This window comes from Hyperoodon ampullatus, assembly GCF_949752795.1.
Source record: "Hyperoodon ampullatus genome assembly, chromosome: 1".
NCBI lineage: Eukaryota > Metazoa > Chordata > Mammalia > Artiodactyla > Ziphiidae > Hyperoodon > Hyperoodon ampullatus.
The window spans coordinates 61,716,761-61,732,361 of record NC_136914.1 but is presented as its reverse complement, the minus strand read 5'-3'; the positions used below and the strand labels follow the sequence as shown (position 1 = coordinate 61,732,361).

The window sequence follows — 15,601 nt, the reverse complement described above, 5'->3', positions numbered from 1 at the left end:
GTTTCACGTTGTTTTTGGTAAGAGTATTGAAGTTAATTTTTTCTGCTTTGATGAAGTACAGCTAGAAGCCAGTATTAACCTGAGAAACCACATAGTGTTTCATTTTAAAGGAAGAAAACAAGAGATATACAAATTTTGATACCTGAATTTAGAAATTAGAATTTCAACTTCACTGTTATTTGCACCATTGTTTTCTCATATGCCATGAACACCACTTGCATTTTGAAAATGCTGTCGTTTTTTCTTCTTTTTTTTAATCGAAGACATCACTGTTAAGGTGAAAACTGTCATCTGTATTTCGAAAACTGGATCCTGGCTCATTGTAGTCAAGATAGCAGAGAAAATAGTATTTCTGTTACAAACTAAACTATTTACTCTTTCAAATATTGATTGGTTGTGTGTTAAATGTAGAATAATTTGAATAGAGCTACTCATTATAGTCTTTAGACAAGCAAAAGTTTAAAATGTAATTACATTACCAAAATGAAATCAAGTACAGATTCAGCATTTCAGAAAATCCTTTGACACCTGTTGTAATTTTCTGTTTTATTTTTAGTCTCAGATTTTTTTGTCTTCCTTCTTTCCCATCCAAAGTTCTTTAAATTATTTTAAAACCATTTTCTCATTTTTCTCTCTTCTTACAAATTAACAATTTTAGTTCTCTTTAACACACTGCAGTCCTCAGAAAATCTGGTTTTGTTGTCTGAAATATTTTACAAGGGATTTCCAATTTGAGCATCTAAGTATTTGACAAGCTACATGTAAACAATTAGTAGATGTAAGTATTCTGAATCGAATATGAAAAATACAAAATTATGGATTGCTGTACTTGTTAGTGTGTAATAGCGCAGGATGAGAGAATGTGGTTTTGGATATAGACAATCCTGTATTCAGATATGGACTCTGCCACATACTTGGTGGATAACCTTGGGCAAGAGACCACTTAACATCTGAGTGTCAATTATCTTCTGTAACTATAAAATCAGGACAATAGGCAAAGTATCTGGCTCTACAAATTATAGCTATTTTGCATAACTTTCAGCCCTTTACTCAATTTATGAAAGGAGTTAGCTGCTATCATGTATGTTATCTTCTTTCTCGGTTTGTATGAAATGCTATAGAAAAGCATGTGCTCTTCATAATTGCTCTTTCCGTTGTTCTTTCCTTCCCAGTTAAATCAGCTATAAAAATCTCCTTGTGCTATCTCTGTAATGAGCAATTGGCCGGGATTAAATGGCTAGTCTATGAACTGAAGAGAGACCTCTGCTTTGATTTCTCATATCTGAGCTGTTCTGTGTTCACAGGGATTCATCTCACCACAGTACTGTAAAATCCTTTGGGTCTCTGTCACATCAGTCCTAGCCTTAGGCTTGTAAATTGTTGATAGCATATATTTTTCAGTCAAGAACTTTTATCATGCTACTAAGGTTGTTTTGAGAAGTATGATAAGTTCAGGTCAAATTTTATTTCACAGCCAGTGAAGTTTATTTGTTGAAAAAAAATCTTTAAAACCATTTGATATATGAAGGTACTTTGGAGTGGTACCCAGCTGAATTAGCTAACTTAAACCACTTCAACAGTGCCAGCCTTCATGATGGCTGGCTTTTTGTTACTAACATGAATAGTACTTTATTTAGTGCAACATAATTTTGCAAGAGACCTGTTTCTAAGTAGTCATTCTGAACTCTTCCGTAGAGTAGTTATTAATCCTCTGAACTCATCTGAGTTTGGTTGCCTATATGTTAAATATAGGTGGTAAAGCAATGAATTTGCCATGAAGTTAAAAAATAGTATATCATGAAATGATAGTGAGATACCCTTAAAGGAAACCTTAATTAACGAAATGGTTTCACTACCCATGGAAAAAAGTTAAGTATTTGCTTTCCCTTTTCTTTAAGAAATAAGTAATTATTCATGTGTTTTCTTTTTATAGTAATGTGAAGTTTTTCTGTAATTGTATGTTTTATTTCGGCGAGGTAAGGAATTGAGTTATTTGGGTTTTTGTTTTGTTTTGTCTTACTGTACCTAGCAGATAATATATAAAATATTTTTATGTATTCCTCATTTCCTGTTTCGGGTGTTCAGTGATTTTATTCCAAATCACATTTGGTCCTTTATATGTTATAATAGTTTGTGATATAAATATATTTGATTTGGGAGTTCATATAATCAAACAATGTTATTTTTTTTCTTTTTCTCATCTTCTGATCAGGATTTCTGGCAGGTACTGACTCAGCAGCATGTGCCTTAAATTAATTAATGTTTCAAAACCCATAGTAACGCTTCAGGGACAAAGGTTCAGTGCATGTTCATGTCCTTTCCCTGCTCCCTTCAGAATGATTCAGTTCCTGTCACTTTAAATTAACAAATCTTTAATATGACAATTCAAACACTGCACAAGTCCTTGAGAATATAGTACCTAGCATAATTTAAAAGGAAGTTTTAACATTATGTGTCACACCAAAGGTCAAGAACTGTTTTAATCATTGTATAATGGATACTCAGTTACTTGGGTCATTTAAATAGTCTTAGTAGGGATGCCATGTTCCTAGTTGAACTGTAGCAGGGATGGTGAGACAACAGTAACTCCAAGTGAGAAATTAGTAGGTTTTTTTTTTTCTTTTGAAATTTCTTAAATAAATACAGATAAGCAGTTGCTTAGTTATACTTTGCTCAATAAAATGACTTAAGGGGAAACAGATGGAACATTTAGAAAGACTTCATTATTTTGCTTTTTTGAGCTAATCAACAACTTTAAATGGAAAAGTAGCAAATACATGGAGAAAATCATAAAAAAGAATGTATAGATGGTAGGCTGACAAAGGAGAATTTCAAGGACACGCTTAAGAAGTACTTTTCAAATTGATCTTTGAAGGCTTAGACTTCTTAATTATAGTTTATAAACTATTAAAATATATTCAAAATATATTCATTAAAAAACATTACTCTTGCATTTCTTAATAAAAATATAAACTAAGCTTAATTAGAACATCCTTTGGTTTAAAATAATTATTTAATTAATGAAGGTCACAAGGTACTGTTTATTTTTATACAACATTTTTCCTGTGCTTCCTTGTTCTTAAAATGGTATATATTTTTAGTAGTCTCCTTACTAAACCCCCAAACCAATCATCCTGTTATTGGTGCAGTAGATTATTTTACCACCTTTGCCTTTAATTGCATTCTGAAACAAACCAACAAATATTTAAATTATGGTATCAGAATAATTTATTGATAATCCCATTATCAATGTTTCTAATCCTGGAGATTTTGTTTTAGAATAGCTGTGGCACAACCATCATGCAGAGTGCTAAGGAGTGTAAATCAAATGAGGTGTTAACACCTGTGATTGAGGACAGCCACTTCCAGTTCTCTGTTTATGGCAGGACAGTTTGTAGGAGGCAGCTAAAAATTCTTCCTCTCCTTTGATAATTGTGTGGTTTAAGGCTTAGAGATTTAAAATGACTTGTCTCACTTAGGTGTCCTTACTAGACAATGAGGAGAAGAGAAAAGAGGTAGGAATTGGTAAGGACTTGAAAGTCTCCAGAAGCTGCAGCATTGAGTAGTCAACCTCTGTAGTTGACAAAGAGCATCAGTCTTCTTTAAACTTTGACTATTGAAGGTAGTATCCTTTGTTGATCAAGGATTCAGAATCAAGTTTTATTGTATTCTTAAGGATATCTTATTAATAAGCTTTTTATATTATATATAAAATATATTTATATTTTATATTAAAAATAATAAACTCTTTTTCTTAGAATAGGTAGTGGAGGAATTGTTTATATTGGGTTCTATAAATATCACTCATTTTGGTGACACTAGTATAAATTGTTTAAGCTTCCAAAGGTCAATGAGCAATTACTTTATACAAGAGGACTTTCTTGCTTGCTTCCTTACAGGGATTTGTCCTTTGCATGCTAAGTTCCTATTGCCTGTGGAAAGGCTGGAATCATTTTGTTTTTCTGGTAACATAGTATGAGTGCTGTTCTTCAGATGCAGCTTATGAATGGTGTCAGTACTTATTATATTGCTGTGAGGAGTATCCATAATGTCTCTTTCCAGTCTCTGAGTTCCACCACTACTAAAGTCTGTTGATTTAACCCATGTACTTGAGTTTTCATCTTGAACAAAGAAACAATAATATAATCATTAAGTGCTCCCAAGGAGGGTATAGTTTACTTGGTTGTCCCAAATATTAAGACTTCTATTAAGATGTCTTTAAATACATTTTTATTTTAGATTCTGTTGTGTTTGAATTTGGGATCATCTGTGAACCCATTTGTTTTATCATTGTTGATTTGAAAGCATAAACATGACTAACCATTACATTTCCAACACCTTTATGTTTAACTTTTCCATCATGAAACAAGATTTGAAATTCACTTTGATATGAGAGGACTTCGTTCCAAACTAACTTCCGTTTTAAAATTATTTTAGCACAAACACTCTAGCATGTTTCAAAGTTACACAAATAGATTTCTACTTCTACTCAAAACATTTTATTTCTTCTGGTAAAAATGGGTTCTCAGCTGATATGTATTGATGACCTTTGGTTGCAGAGAAAGTGTGAGGATAGTTCTTGGTTTGCATATTTGGCTTTGCCATGGTGCATTTTTTAAAAGTTCTATATATAAATAAAAAGCTTCTCCAATTATAGATCAATGTAACATCTATTAATTAAGAAGATTATAGAGAATCATTACATTCTTTTACTGATACTCATTTTGAAAATGATTAAAATATACATTTGAACAAATCAGGGCATAAAAATATGATGTGCGGGGCCTCCCTGGTGGCGCAGTGGTTGAGAGTCCGCCTGCCGATGCAGGGGATACGGGTTCGTGCCCCGGTCTGGGAGGATCCCATATGCCGCGGAGCGGCTGGGCCCGTGAGCCATGGCCGCTGAGCCTGCGCGTCCGGAGCCTGTGCTCCGCAACGGGAGAGGCCACAACAGTGAGAGGCCCGCGTACCACACACACACACAAAAAATATATGATGTGCACCTACATCATTAACTAGATTTTCATCTTCAACTTCAAGATAAATGAGCTAATACAAGCTAAGCCTCAAGATTAATATTTTACAATAATAAACTATGTTTTGCTCCAAAAATATTCAATCTGCATTAAATTTTAGAAATTGCAAACAGTATAGACCCCTGATGTATTTCTGTGCATTTGATACAGTACAACATATAATAGTTCATGCATGGGTTCTAGAGTCAGACCATGACCTGTCCTGCCACTTTATAGCACTGTCACCTTGGGGTTCTTATTTAACTTCTCTAACCCTCAGTTTTCTCATTTGTTAAGTGCAGACAGTAGTATCACCTATCTCATAGAATTGCAGTGAGAACTTAAAGAGATAATGCAAGTGTTTAGCACAGTGCCTGGCATAGAACATGCAAGCTATAATTTTTAAATTCTTGATATGTCTTTAATGGTTGGTGGTATTCAAGGAATACCTAAAAATGTTTGATTTCAAAATGATTGAAAAATTCTTCATCTAAAGGATTTCCTGGGAGATGATAGTTACTAGAACAGTGTAAATCAAGGGTGTGAACAGTGATCCTCAGAGTGAAACTCTTTTATTTTTGTTCTTATGGTACATTTTTTCTTGTAATAATTTTTTCCAAATGGGAGAAGATGAAATACTATATTGACTTATTTTTCAAAATTTGTATGTGAGGTTGTTTTTCCATGAAGTGATAGGGAAGCCTTTTTTAACCCATGTGACTGAAACCAAGACTGCTGCTGAGCTCAGGACAGTTCTCAGCACTGATTAACTTGAGTGGCCAACATTCAAAATTAAATTCTTAGATTTGGGTAACAGATAATCAATAATGACAAAATATAGATTCTCCCACCCAGAGCTGCCTTGAAGCAAGTTTGCAGGCATAATGTGGTAGAAACTAATAGAGTTGATGATTTTCCCCATCTAGGGTTTTGAGAACACCTCATCAGATACTGAGGACTGAAATAAATCATTTCAATACAGTTATATCATTTCTTTGAAGTTAATGCTATTCCAGTAGACTTTTGAATTTTTATCATTGCTTTAATCAAATCTTCTGCCACTGTTTTTTTTAAGCATCTGCATTTGTATCCATATTCTCTTTAGCCATCTAGTTAATGAAATAGGAAAACATTTACATTCTAGGTGTTTGGAGTTGTTCTCAGAGCTAAAGTGGTTAGAATGGGGACTGAAAAGAGAATGGCTTTCTGGCAGAGTGAAATTTCCAGGATCTTAAGCATTCACCTTCCACAGTTTGTTGCACAGTAATTTGTGTTTGTTGCCTCAAATGCAATAATACCTTTAAAAAGTTTGGAAACTCTGAGTTAGAAGTAGAAATCATAAAGTACTGTAAATTAGAAACATCTCAGTCTAATTTTTATCTGACATATCCCCAAATTCTATCTTCTGCAAGTTCAGGTATGGGATGGGGGAAGAAAAATAACACATATTTTAACTGTGCAACATTTTCTGTTTGATTGAGAGTAGTGTGATTGTTTAAGATTGATATCTTACACAAGGCTTTGGCATCTATCTGTACACCAACTAAATAATGAAGAGTGAGCATTAATTGCATGGGGAAATTGCTGAATTTTCTCTTTCTTTCTAACACCTGTTCTCCCTGCCCTCACCCCAACCTTAGGTAGAAATACTATTTATCATTTGGAAATTGTATCCTGAAATTGCATCTTTTGGGAGAAGCATATTATTATCAATAATTTGTTTTTGAAATACAACACAAGTACTTCTTGAGGGACTTAGATAGGCTTCTAAATGTATTTCAGCGATATAGAGAAATGTTAATATTAAAACAGTCCAATTATTTCAGTTTCATAAAGGATGACATCTTAATTTAAATAGTAAAGCTGCGTTCTTTATCAGATTTTCTTTATACCAGAGATGTTTTGAGGTTCTAGATGATGTGTTAGCATCTATTTTGCTGGCATAGTCCATCAACTTCTACTCGATAGAAAAAAGTTTACTTCAAACTATAGAACTTGAAAAGTGGATCTTAACTAGAATAAATAGTGAGGTTAAACTCCTAGATATGATTTTTCTCTTTGGCTTTATCCAGTCGAGTCCTAGAAGGCAAAATTATTGGCCCTATTTTGTTCAATCCTATTATAACAGGATTCAGTGTTTGAGCACTGTGAGTATTAACAAGTTGGAATCATGTCTGGAATTCGCAGTCCCAGGGCTCCTGATGGTACTTGCAACTTTAGCCAGATGTTTTATAAGTTTTTGTGATTGGTCAGAAACCAGAGTGTGAATGCTTCAGCACAAAGCCATCCTGGTAAAACAATTGAGGTTTTAGACTAACTGAGAAGTGTAGTAGTTACACATGTAATTGCTGATTTGCTGTAAGTTTACTCTTAAGTCTTTCTGCTTATCTAAAAAATTAAAAGATTCAGGATATGGTGCAGTTGAGATCAATACCAGGATTCTTATGAGGTTATTAATTTATTTGCCTGTACTTAAGGTCAGTAATTTGAATGTTTTAGTGATGTTGAGTCTGTAGCCATGTTTTAAGTTTTAAAACATATAATATCTAAGACTAGGTCATGTAAATGATAGTAAAACAGTTAAATTTCATTTTAAGTCAGTGAGCACACTGCTTTGAAATATTTTGCATAGTCTTGTTCTCCAAAACAGGAGTAACATTTGTCAGTAAATTGAATAGAAATTCTATTGTGAGCAGTTTACCTGCATTCCACTTCCACAGCCTTAACTTCAGAGATTCAAGTGATTAGAGTAGTGTCTGATATGTAGCTTCTAAGATGCATAAAATAGTATAATGCTCTGTAAGGAATCTGCAATTATAGCTTCTTTTTAAAATACCCATTTCTGTTTAATTTTCAGCATATACACTGAAGTAGTTGCTAGAATTTTACCTCAGGAGCTTTAATATAAGTTTCTATAAATTTTTTTACTGAATGATATGTTAATATATTACTTAATCTCACATTATATGGTCTTACAATAGAATTGAAATATATTCTATTTCTTTTGACTTTTATATAGATTTCTTCCTTTTAGTTTGTCTTATATTTATTATTTATATTGAATTTATTACTCATATTGAATTAAATATAAATCCTTGTGATAGATTTCACTAGTAAAAATACATATTAATATAAGTGTTCATTAGGAACAAAAAATATAAATAACCACCTCTGAGACAGTGAGAGAAAATGAACATTACTACCAATCTGCTAAGGAAGATTATATTTTCCTTGTACTGTGACTCCATATCACCCCTGAAGTATATAAATGGTATTTGCTTAGGACAAAAATGACTTAAAATTTAGTCAAAGATTAAACTTTATCCAAAAGATTAAGTGAAGGAACAATTTACTTGACATTCTCAGTTTGCAAAATTAAACACTGATAAGACTTTAGGAATAAGAAAAAATAACCAAAAACCTTCCTTCCACTCTCCTTCTTTGAATCTTGATTTTCCATTTTCACCATACTTTGGTGCTTTTAAAAATTTATTCATTATTGAACTCCAATATATCTGTTTTCACAGATTCTCCTTGTGCCTTGGCTGTTTGACTTGAGGATATCATTTATGGTAGAATCAGGCCTTTGATTTAAGAATATCAGCTAACTGTCATGCAACACAAAATAGTCTAAAAATTGGTTTCTGGTAATTCCCACTTCTTTCCAAATCTTGACATATTTATTTAATTCTCCTCCTAACTTTAAATAATTTGAGAGATCAAATATGATGGTTTTATGACAGTTTAGGTGTTTGTGATTAATATATGTCATGAATTTTATCTTTGGAGTTTTGGATACTTGAAAACACACTTATAAATTCTTAGAGTTAATATTGATAGATAGTTGTGTAATCCTAAATGTACCTGAACTACTCTTTGACAAGTGGATGCCTCAGAAAACATAATGTAACTTCTCTCCCTGTCTCCTCCTACCCCCACCCCAACTCCTGAAGCATGGAAAAACAATGTACACCTTTACTAAAGAATTAGAAGACTGTATTGCACAGGGCACATCACAAAGCATGGCTAATTTAAAAGTCCTCTATAAAGATGTTTCTTTCTGGTTTTTATTTTATTTATTTATTTTTAAAATTTATTTATTTATTTATTTATATATTTGTCTTTGGCTGTGTTGGGTCTTCGCCAAGTGCGAAGACCCAACTGAACTTCGCCGCTGCGCACAGGCCCTCTCTAGTTGTGGCAAGTGGGACCTTCTTATTGCAGTGGCTTCTCTTGTTGTGGAGCAATGGGCCCCAGGCACGGGGGCTTCAGTAGCTGTGGCGCACAGGCCTAGCTGCTCCATGGCATGTGGGATCCTCCTGGACCAGGGATCAAACCTGTGTCCCCTGCATTGGCAGGCAGACTCTCAACCACTGCACCACCAGGGAAGTCCCTTTCTTGTTTTTAAAGAGCTACTGCAAAACATGTATTCTGTGTCGTTTCTCTCAAACACGTGTGCACATATGTGCTCACATGCTTTCTTTTCTCTGTTTTCCCAACTTTGATACTTTCTATTACTCTCTGGTCACGTCTCCTTCCTCTTTTTGGCTCACCTTTCGAGGGTCCCTTTTCCTTCTATATTTTTTCTCCCAGATGTCTTCTTCAACTTTTTCTTATGTAGAGCAATTTGACCTTCTTTTGGCCTCTCCTGGTCCCTGTAACTGTATTCAGTACAGCAGAGGTCTCATATATAGCCCTGCAAACAGAAATATTTTCTCCTTTAGAGGACTAGGATTACAAACATGGACATATCCTATTTAATGCAGTAGAGTAGGGGTTGTCCTCCTGGAGACAATCACACTAACTGAATTAGCATTGGAAAGTGTCAGTATAAAATAGCCCCTAGTAATTCTCAATCGATATACAATTTAAGGTCTGTTCAATGACGTCTTTATTATCTCTGCAGACTTTATAATTGCTCTAATTGTGGAGGTGGCTAGGCCTAAACCATGACCCCCAAATGCATCTTATGCAGAGTCTCTCAAGCTGCATTATTTATATTTTGGAAAACAATCATATACTTTGCTAGTAATCAAAAGACCTTCTAAAGAAAATAGGCTACTCAAGTCAGAAGCTATTATAGAAGAGTGGATGCACACTTACATGGTAAATTGATTTTTAACAAAGATGCCAAAATAATTAAATGGGGAAGGGAAGGTGTTTTCAACAAATGGCTTAGAAATGGCTTCAGTCAGCTGTTGGCTAGGGCCTTCGCCATCTAGCTTGACCAAGGATGGAAGATTTATTTCTAATGTGGCTCACTCAAATGGCTGATAAGATAGTACTGACTGTGGTTGGGAGGCCTCAGATCCTCTCTCTGTAGGCTCTCCACAAGCCTGCTTGAGTGTTCTGTTCAAATGAGACCTAGCTTCCCTCCAGCAGAGCAAGGGGCCTTTTATGCCTTAGCCTCAGAAGTCATACATTATCACTTTTGCTGTATTCTGTTAGTTATACAGACCAACCCTGATTCAATGTGGGAAGAGACTAGGTCTACACAAGGACATGAATACCAGGAGACAAGAAACATTGGGGTTATTTGGGAGTCTGGCTAACACACTGAAAAGAGTCTCATATCCAGAACATATAATGATCAGTAATAAAAAGACAAACAACCCAATTAAAAATAGGCAAAAGACTTCAACAGATACTTCCCAGAGAAAGATATATTAATTGTCAATAAACTATTAAAAATGGGCAAAAGACTTGAACAGATACTTGCCAGAGAAAGATATATTAATTGTCAATAAACTAAGTGCTTAAAACACTTGGTCACCAGGGAAATGCTCAAAAAAACCACAATAAGATACCACTAAAATGGCTAAATTAAAGAAACTGGCCACATAAATGTTGACAATGATGTGAAGCAACTGGAACTCCCATACATTGATGGTGCAAGTAAAAGAAGTACAACTTTGAGGAAAGTCAAAATAGCCAAAAACTGAAAAGTGCCTGTTTAATCATTAAAGGAATGAATAAATTGTGATATTACTTGTGTGCATTATTATATGCACAATATAATTATATGCAAAATAAATTGCATAAATTATTTATTTTTAATATTTTTAGTTTTATTGGTGAGTATTATACTGCTCTGCAATAAAAATGAATGAGTTACTGATAAATAGAGTGTGGATGAATCTCCCCAACATTATGCTGAACCATAGAAGCTGGACACCAAAGAGTACATACTAGTGATACCATTTATAGGAAGTTCTAGAAAAAGCAAAACTAATCTGTGGCGCAAAAATATGGTGGGAATTAACTGTGGAGGGGCATAAAGGATACATCAGGGATGGCGGAAATGTTCTATAACCCAAATATATATCTGGGTTACTCAGATATGTGTTTATAAAACTCATTGAATCGTATATTGAATTTGTGCATTTCATCATAAGTGGATTTTACTTAAAACTGTAACAGATATTGAACTCTAGATGATACATTTGTTTTTTGCAGAGATAATTAGCAATTGTGAAACTATCTTCCTTGTATTCTAAACTTGAGCAAATGAGTAAATATATTGCAGATAATGGGAACCAGATTTCTCTCTGTTGGAGAAGGGAGTAACACGTGTGTAAAGGGCAAGATTAAATTGTGCTCTGTGGTATTAGAATGGAATTAGAGATATCATTATGAATTCATAGTTTGTAATAGACAAATAGATATGAATGTAATCATGAGGAAAGAGCAGCCTAATTCGAATTGAGGAATATTTTACAACATAATTCACCTGTACTTTTCAAATTGTTCAAGGTCAAAAAGTATAAAAAGACCAAAATTGGCAGAGTAGGTAACGCCAAAACTATACACCTCCACTAAGACAATAATTAAGCTAGTGAAAACTGTCGATCAGCTTTTTCAGATCTGTGGAATCTAACTAATCAGACTTTAAGCAACTAGGGGAATGCTTAAAGAAGAAAGAAGCTGCTGAAAGAATCAGCTTGGGGGTTTGTGTTTGTTTCGCCTACCTTGGAGCTTTCTTAGGGCTGGGGTGACCTCCCAGGTGGCATTTGTTAAAAGCATAAAGGTAAATATACTAGCCACAGCAGCTGAAGACAAGCAGCAGACAAACCAAAACAGCTGGGAAAGAAGAGGCTGCAGCAGGAGATAGGTGAGAGAACAAGGACTTTGAAATGCTCTACCATATACTGGTGAATCTGGAAGGCCATGTGCACACCCAGGGCCAAATGAATACTTAGAGGAAACCCCAACAGACCCTAACCTTTCACTTCTGGCTGATGTTTAGCTTCCAAGCAAGCAAGAAATGAAGGAAGGGCAGAATTATAAATAGTGACTAAGCATTGAAAGAATGCCCAACACAGAGCCAGTCTGCAAGGATCTTGAGAGGTTTTTTTTTTCCCCACCCTTTGGATCCAGGAGCTTAAGGAAATCTCTCAAATCACTAGCTGACTACTAAGGTATGAAACAGAGGCTTGAGTGACCATGCTGGACAAAGTATTTACAAAAGAATTTACAAAAATTATTAAAGAAATGACTACAACCCATGCAAGCAGCAACAACAAACCCTGAGGATGTGGGAGAATCCTATTTCCAGAATTACCACATTGTAATATACAAAATATCTGGTTTTCAAAAACATTATCCTTGTAAAGAAACAAAGTATGGCCCAGGAAAAAAAAAAGGAATAGGAACTATCCTTGAGAAAGCTCAGATATTGCAACTTACTACAGACAGACTTTAAATCAATGTCCTAAATATACTCAGAAAGAGCTAAAAGAAACTACAGGCAATGAACTTAAAGGAAACAAGGAGAATGATGTATGAACTAATAGGAAAAAATAGATAGAAATTATAAAAAGGTATCAAATAGAAATTCTGGAACTGAAAATTTCCTATAGCTGAAAGGAAAATTTTAGTGAAGGGGTTCAACAGCAGATTTGAATACACAGGAAAATGATTAGTGAACTTGAAGATAGGTCAGTTAATATTTTCCAGTCTGAGAAACAAGAAAAGGAAAGGAACAGAGCTTATGAGACCTATGTGACACTACCAAGTGTACCACATATGTACAATAGGAATCTCAGAAGGCAAGGAGAGAGAAAAGGGGACAGAATATTTGAAGAGATAATGGCTCAAAACTTTCCAAATTAAATGAAATATATGAATCTACCCATCCAGGAAGCTAAATAACTCCAACAGGATAAACTCAAAGAGACCCACACTGAGATACATTATAATCAAACTGTCAAAAGCTAAAGACGGTGAATCTTGAAAACAGGAAGAGAGAAGCAACTTTCCACACACAAACTATACACAATAGGATTAACAACCAGTTTCTCATCAGATACCATGAAGGCCAGAAGGCAGTGGGATGACATATTTAAAGTGATGAAAGAAAAATAAAATTGTCAACCAAGAATTCTCTACCTGCAAAATTATCCTTCAGAAGTGAAGGAGATAGATATTAAGCCATTCCCAGATAAACAAAAGCAGAGGAGTTTGTTGCTAGTAGATCTACCCTACAAAAAATGCTAAAAGTAATACTTAAGGCTGAAAAGAAAGGACACTAGATAGTAACTTGAAGCTATATTGAGAAATAACACCAGTACCAGTAACAACATAGGTAAATATAAAAGCCAGTATTAGTTTATTTGTGGTTTATAACTCCTATCTATCCCTCTGTAATTTGAAAGACAAATGCATGAAACAGTAATTATCAATCTGTGTTAATGGGCACACTGTATAAAAATGTAATTTGCAAAAATAACATAAAGGGAAATGGAACTCTACAAGAACAGAGTTTTTTAATACTATTGAAGCTAAGTTGGTATTTATTCAAACTAGGTTGCTGTAAATTTAAGATGTTAATTGTAATCTTCAGAGTGACCACTAAGAAAATAACTAGGTATGGTTCTATTTATATGAAATATCCAAAAAATATGAATCCATAAAGACGGAAAGCAAATTAGTGATTTCCAGGGGCTAGAGGGAGGGGGCAGTGGGATGTGACTGCTTAATGGATAAGGGGTTTCCTTCCAAATGGGGTTATGAAAATGTTCTGGAACTAGGTAGTGGTGATAGTTACATAACATTGTGATTGTACTTAATGCCACCAAATTTTACGCTTTAAAATGGTTCTGCGGTAAATTTTATGTTATGTACATTTTACCACAGTTTTTAAAAATTATAAAAACATAAGCAGTATGGTACTGGCATAAGAATAGACACAAGGATCAATGGAATGAAATTGAGAGTCCAGGAATAAACCCACATATATATGGTCAATTTAGTTTCATCAAGGGTGCCAAGACCATTCAGTGGTGAAATTATAATATTTTCAACAAATGGTATGGGGTCAACTGGATATCACATGCAAAATAGTGAAGTTGGACCCCTACCTCACATTAATACAAAAATTAACTCAAAATAGATAAATAACCTAAATATAAAAGCTGAAACTACAAAACTTTTAGAGAAACGGGTGAATCTTCATGATCTTGGATTTGGTGATGGAGTCTTAGATACGACATCAAAAGCACAAGCAATAGAGAAAAAAATAGACAAATAGAACTCATCAATATTTAAAATTTCTGTACACCAAAGGACATTATCAAGAGAGTGAAAAGGCAGTGAACAGGATGAGAGAACATATTTGCAAACCCTATATCTGATATGTTTAGTGTATAGAATATATTGATATAAAGAAACTTACAACTCAACAACAGAAAGACAAATAACCCAACTCAAAAATGGGCAAACGATTTGAATAGAGATTTCTCCAAAGAAGATAATACAGATGGCCAACAGACACATGAAAAGGTGCTCAACATCATTAGGTGCTAGGGAAATGTAAATCAAACCTCAATAACATACCACTTCACACTCACTAGGATGGAAATAATTTTTTTAAAAAGGAAAGAAAAAGAAAACTGAGGATGTGGAGAAATTTTTGAACCCTTTTACATTGCTGGTATTAATGCAAAATAGTGTAGCCACTGTGGAAAACAGTTTGGCCATTCCTCAAAAACTTAAACATAGAGGTATGATACGACTCAGCAATTCCATTCCCAGGTATATACCCAAAAAAACTGAAAGTGGATAGTCAAACAAATACTTGTACATGAATGTACATGGTAGCACTATTCACAATAGCCAAAAGGTGGAAGCAACCCAAATATCCTTCAGTGGATGAATGGATAAACAATTTGTGGTATATATACAATGGAATATTATTTGGCGATAAAAAGGAATGAAGTACTGATTGATGCTACAACATGGATGAACCTACAAAATTTGATATGTGAAAGAAGCCAAACCCAAAAGGCCCACACATTTTATGGTTAAATGGTTAAAATGGTGAATTTTATGTCATGTGAATTTTACCACAATCAAAAATAATAATAAACCTCCAAAGGAAAAAGTAAAGATGGGCATAAAACTCCAAAGGAAAAAATAAAGATGGGCAAAGAAAGCTGTTTTAGATTAATGGAGATTAAAAAGACATGACAACTAAATGCCATTTATGATTGTGGACTACATCCTGGACTGGGGGGAAGATAGCTGTAAAGGAAATTATTGGGACAGTTCACTAAATTTGATAATAGACTGTGGATTAGATAATAGTA

General features: G+C 34.2%; 1 protein-coding gene across 1 annotated transcript in view; it reads left to right on the top strand.

Moving 5' to 3' along the window:
* Positions 1 to 15,601, top strand: part of MICU1 (mitochondrial calcium uptake 1) — a gene marked incomplete at both ends in the record, with an annotated part of 168,062 nt that overhangs the window by 42,920 nt on the left and 109,541 nt on the right.